The sequence below is a fragment of the Tenrec ecaudatus genome, chromosome 12, assembly GCF_050624435.1.
Source record: "Tenrec ecaudatus isolate mTenEca1 chromosome 12, mTenEca1.hap1, whole genome shotgun sequence".
Taxonomy (NCBI): domain Eukaryota; kingdom Metazoa; phylum Chordata; class Mammalia; order Afrosoricida; family Tenrecidae; genus Tenrec; species Tenrec ecaudatus.
In genome coordinates, this window is record NC_134541.1 from 56933818 (window position 1) to 56940146 (window position 6329).

At 44.1% G+C, this 6329-nt stretch overlaps 1 pseudogene; it reads left to right on the plus strand.

Moving 5' to 3' along the window:
* Positions 1 to 395: 395 nt before the first annotated feature.
* On the plus strand, positions 396 to 1298 carry LOC142422505 (protein rogdi homolog pseudogene; annotated as a pseudogene).
* The last annotated feature ends 5031 nt before the right edge of the window (positions 1299 to 6329 follow it).

Below are 6329 nucleotides of genomic sequence, written 5' to 3' on the forward strand. Positions count from 1 at the left end.
CCCTGTAACTGCATTGTTCTGGTAACATTACACATTAAATCCTCAATATCACTTATTTCTTCTACTAGAGCCCTTACCATATTAAACCTCATTATTTTAATCCTTGTTATATATGACATCTGTGTCATATCTGAGTTTGGTTCTGACAATTGCATTGGGAATAGATGGTACTTCTTTATATGCATTGTAATTGTTTTTTCAAAGACAGATATCATGTGCAATACAGTTGAGATTAAGGCAAGTATTTTTTCATACTTAAAAATAGTCATATTTTTCCTTCTGTCGGGAGTGTAATGCAGGGGCTTGATTCTATCTAATTAAGAATTGGGGTGGGACAGGCAGAGGGTCGGACCTGAGGCAGCGGTCCAGCTCCCGGCGCTCGGCGGCGGGCGGCGATGGCAACGGCGATGGCAGTGACGGCGTGGAGCGCGCGGTGCTGGACGAGGAGTTCCGCTGGCTTCTGCACGACGAGGTGCACGCCGTGCTCCGGCAGCTCCAGGACATCCTCAAGGAGGCCTCTCTCCACTTCACGCTGTCCGGCACAGGCCGCGAGGGACCGACCAAGCAAGAGAACTTTATCCTGGGCAGCAGTGGCACCGACCAGGTGAAGGGCATGCTAACTCTGCAAGGGGATGCCTTGAGCCAGGCGGATGTGAACCTGAAGATGCCCGAGAACAACCAGCTGCTGCTCTTTGCCTTCCGGGAAGACAAGCAGTGGAAGCTGCAGCAGATCCAGGATGCCCGGAACCACGTGAGCCAAGCCACTTACCTCCTCACCAACCCGGAGGAAGGCTACCAGTTCAAGACGGGTGCCGAAGTCCTCAAGCTGATGGACGCAGTGATGCTGCAGCTGACTCGAGCACGGAACCGGCTCACCACCCCAGCCACAACTCACCCTGCCCGAGATCGCGGCCAGTGGCCTCCCGCGCATGTTAGCTCCTGCCCTACCCGCAGACCTGCTGGTGAACGTCTACATCAACCTCAACAAGCTTTGCCTGACCATCTACCAGCTACACCCCTGCCTCCCACCTCCACCAAGAACTTCTGCCCGGCTGGAGGCGTGGTGTTGCACAGCCCGGGAGCTATGTTCGAGTGGGGCTCACAGCGCCTGGAGGTCAGTCATGTGCACAAGGTGGACTGTGTGATCCCGTGGCTTAACGACGCGCTGGTCTTTTCGCCGTGTCCCTGCAGCTCTGCCAGCAGCTCAAGGACAAGATCGCCATCTTCTCCTGCTACGGGAGCTGCAGACCCTTCTGAGCAGAATGCCTGTGAGCCTGCCAACCATTCACCCCTCACCCCCATGCGCCACTGAAACCATGAGCCAGGGCACTGCCCACTATTTATCCCCCTCTGGGCCCGCCCTGAAGGGGTCAGGAGGCCCACATTCCAAGCCCTGCCCTCCACAGGGACCTTTGGAGCCAGGGTGGGGCTGGCCAGCTCTCCTTTCCCTTTCCCTGCTGAGCTATCCCCAGGGCCCAGGGTGGCTGTCCTCCGGCCACAGGGCCTAGGGAGCTGAGCTGTCCATCAATGCCTGTGGCTCATTTGTTCTGGCCCCGTGACCCGTGAGAATAAAGAGCATCAGACTCAAAAAAAAAAAAAAAAGAATTGGGGTGGGTTTGTCACTATGGCTATAATATATTTAGTAATAATTCATAACAGTTGCATAGAGTTAAGTGCTTAATTAATAACCCCAAAGCTGATGGTTTGAATCTTCCCAGAAGTATTTTGGAAGAAAGGTCTAGCAAACTGTTTTGGAAAGGTCACAATTTATCACAAATCTGTCACACATTAAATTGTTTTATAGCAGCCAGTAGTGCATTACAAATATCTAATTTCCCTTGTGTTTATGGTGGAGATTGGTTTGTCAGACGTTTTCTTTCTTTCTTTCTTTTTCTTCTTCTTCCTCTTCTTCTTCTTCTTCTTCATGATCCTTTCCCCTAGCCATGACAGGTGACAGGTGTTCTGTTTTGTTTTGATGAAGCTTCCATATTTGACAGGCATGCAAGGTGGCCTTGAGTTCAACCTGACTCAGCGGCAGTGGGGCTGTTTTTGTGTTGATGTCCTTCAACCTCAGAGATGTCGCCTTTCAGCGCTCCTAACCCAATTCCAGTGTTGTCCAGCAATGAGGTTTTTTGTTCCGTAGTATCTTTCCCTGACAGGAGGCGCCATTGTGGTATAGTGGTTACTCCCTGGGCTGCATTGGCAGTTCAAGCCCACCAGCAGCACCGCAGGACAAAGACTGGGCTTTATACTTCCACAAACAGTTACAGTCTTTGAAATCCACACCAGAGGGTCGTTATGAGTCCCTATTGATTGGATGGCAGGCAGTGAGGTTCCTTTTTTTTGGGGGGGGGGGATGTTTTCCCACTTACAATGGCATCTATCACCAGTTAAAAAGGGTGACTGTGCTTATTGTTCATTCCCTACACAGATAAAATATAAATTTTCTATAAAGATATTTTCTAGGGTTAAAAAATGATCATGGTGGCAGTGTTGCCTCTCCTGCAGTCTCTGGTCTCCCTTCCTTGGAGCCTTGCACAATGTTTTCTGTGCGCGAGGCTGATAGAAGAAAAAGTCTATAAGAATGTGTCCACTTTTCTAGTTTTGGTGCCACCTGGTGACCCCATCATGTATTCCTGGTGCAGTGTCACCTCACCCCTATTGGCCAGCTACTCTAGCTGCAAGATCCTTCCTTGTGTCTATAAGTACCTTGTCCAGTACAATCTGGGATCCCACGTCGTGCAGGCATATGTCAGTCTTTAGATCTGGGGTCTGTTGGTTGTCCTGTGAGCTCAGTCAGTGTTCTCCCTATACACGAACAGCCACAGACGTGCTGTTGGACTGTCTCTTTGCTTTCACTTTGACTGTTGCAGGGTTGGGAGTCTTGTTCCTTCCTGTCCTCTAGCTTCTTGAGGAGAAATGAGACATCTTAAATAGTAGGTTTAAAGTATTCAATAATAATTTATTCTAGAATATTTCCAATTAAACTGCTGTTGGAATAGAAGGGTATAATAGAAATATTGTCAGGCACACAAGACTTTGACACCAAGGATCCAGATTAAAACGTTTCCTATGCCATACTTCAATACTAAACCCAAACCTATTGTCCTCATGTTAATTCTGACTCGTAGTGAAATTAAAGAGGTTTTCTGAGACTGTAAATCTCTATGCAAAAGGTTTTATCTTTCTCTCACAGAGGAGATGTTGATTTTGAGCTGGTGACCTTAGAATTGGGGTTTGATTGCTGACCTTTGAATTGACACCTGAGTACCTAGCCCACAGTACCACCAGGGCTTCTTCAGTTCTAGAGGAGTAGGTTCCAGAATATTTAATGAACTATCAACGACGGAAAGGCAAATACTTAAGTGTGCTGACTTACAAAGAGGGAGAATTTATTAATGATGACCAAGAATTAAAAGTGTAGGGTAATATCAATTTGATGCCTGTGGGGAAGGAGGCCCAGAGATAAAAGAGTGAGCTAAAGTTTCTTTTAATTAAGGAAATAATGATTTCTTTAAATGATATGAAGAAGTTGAGATACAGAAAATGTGATATAAAGTGGAAAATATGATAGGAAAATGTGCAGATATATCAATGTTAAATAAATGTAAATGAACTAAGTATAATTTACAAGATAAATGAAAAAAGATTCAGATAGAAGTATATATACAGACTTTCTTCCAGTTTTTTTCCTGGTGGATAATTCTTTTATTTTATTTTCCTAACATTATAGAACATACATAGTTCACAGTATCATATTTTTCATCCCATATTTTATGTGAAATTTATATTTACACACACTAAATCAAATACAAGGCTTAGCAAAATGATTGCAGAAAAAAATCCAAGTAACATTCTCAATACAGTTGTTAGATGCATGTACAGAGATTTGAAAATCCAAACAAGTGTGAACACAGAAGATTCTCATTTTAGATGTTGCCAAATGTCATCTCAAAGTCACCCTCAGATTTCTATTTTTTGTCACTGTACATGTCTTCTGAACCTATTCCTAAAGCACCTTTCAAAGTGAGCTTAGTGTTGGAAAAGGAATGTCCAAGATAGCAAAAAAAAAAGTTTTGAAGAAAATTGTAGAAAAGAAGCAATATTGAGGAAACAATATTATTGAGTGGAAGACAATACTCATTGTTAACAATTATACTGGTTTTAAATAATACAGTGTCCCCTGATTTTGTTTGAAAGACTGCCAATTGTTCTATGTACATGTTCCAAATGAGAGCAATTAAGTGCTTTGTAATTCCGATTCTTCATCACATTATATATAGTTTGCTATAATCCACTTATTTGATTGCCTTTGCATAATTAATAAGCACAAGTGAATGTTTTTCTGATATTATCTGTTTTCACCCAAGTTCCATCAGACATCAGTAAATAGATCCATCATTCCATTCCCTCTTCTGAATCCAGCTTCAATTTCTAGAAGCTCCCTGCTGATAGACTGCTTCAATCAGTATTTTAATATCTTCGGGAAAATTTACTTGGATATGATATTAATGATACTCTGTTGGGTCTTCTTTCTTTGAAATGGGTACAGATATGTATCTCTTCCTGTCAGTTGGCCTGGGAGGTGCCTTCCAAATTTCTTGGCGCAAATGAATGAGTGCTTCCAGTGTTGCATCAGTTTTCAGGAACACTTCAACTGGCATTCCAGCACACCTACAGCCGACACCTGATGCCGTCAATGCAGCTTAAGCTTCTTTCTTCAGTGTCAGCAGTTCTTGATCGTGTGCTACCTCATAAGGGGGTTGACTCATAGTGACGCTCTGAAACAGAGTAGACATGCCCCTGTGCGTTTCCAAGGCTGTGAGTCTAGAAGGGAGCAGAAAGTCTCATCTTTCTCATCAGGGGTGGCTGGTGGTTTCTAATTACTGACCTTGTGGTTGGGAGTTCAGCGTGCAGCTCCCTGTGAGACCAGGGCTCTGAGAGTTGCTTATGAATGGAATCAATTCAGAGGCAGTGTGTGAGTAAGATGGTTGATTGTAAAGCAGTCCTTCCATCTTCTTTGGATCCTTGAATTTTTTTCTTCAGTTATTTCAGCTTGAGATGTATGTAATGCTTTACTTTGTCTTCTTGAGCCACCTTTTAAAATTGTGTTTAACTCTTTCACTTCATCATTTTTTTTCATCTTCTTTAGCCACTGTATGTTTAAGAGCAAGCTTCAGAATATCTTTCAATATCCATTTGGTCCTTTATTTCTCTCCTTATCACAGTTCATACATATACATACATCAATTGTATAAAGCACATCGGTACAGTCTTTGCCCTAATCATTTTTTTCTCCTCTTTTCTTTTTTTTACATTTTATTAGGGACTCATACAACTCTTATCACAATCCACACATATACATACATCAATTGTATAAAGCACATCTGCACATTCCCCGCCCCAATCATTCTCAAAGCATTTGCTCTCCACTTAAGCCCTTTGCATCAGGTCCTCTTTTTTTTCCCCTCCCTCCCCTTTCCCCCCTCCCTCATGTGCCCTTGGTAATTTATACATCGTTATTTTGTCATATATTGCCCTATCCGGAGTCTCCCTTCCCCCCTTCTCTGCTGGCCCTCTCCCAGGGAAGAGGTCACATGTGGATCCTTGTAATCAGTTTCCCCTTTCCAACCCACTCACCCTCCACTCTCCCAGCATCGTCCCTCACACCCTTGGTCCTGAAGGTATCATCCACCCTGGATTCCCTGTACCTCCAGCCCTCATATGTACCAGTGTACAGCCTCTGTCCTATCCAGCCCTGCAAGGTAGAATTCGGATCATGGTAGTTGGAGACAGGAAGCATCCAGGATCTGGGGGAAAGCTGTGTTCTTCATCGATACTACCTCACACCCTAATTAACCCATCTCCTCGCCTAAACCCCTCTATGAGTGGATCTCCATTGGCCGACACTTGGGCCTTGGGTCTCCACTCTGCACTTCCCCCTTCATTTAATATGGTGTATATATATATATATACATATACATATATACATATACACATATATACACATACATACACACACTTATGTCTTTTTTTTGCATGTAGCCTTATACCTGGTCCCTTGGCACCTCGTGATCGCACTGGCTGGTGTGCTTCTTCCATGTGGGCTTTTTTGCTTCTGAGCTAGATGGCCGCTTGTTCACCTTCAAGCCTTTAAGAACCCAGACACTATCTCTTTTGATAGCCGGGCACCATCAGCTTTCTTCACCACATTTGCTTATGCACCCATTTGTCTTCAGCGATCCTATCATGGAGGTGTGCAGTCAATTATATGATTTTTTGTTCTTTGATGCCTGGTAACTGATCCCTTTGGGACCCCTCGATCACAC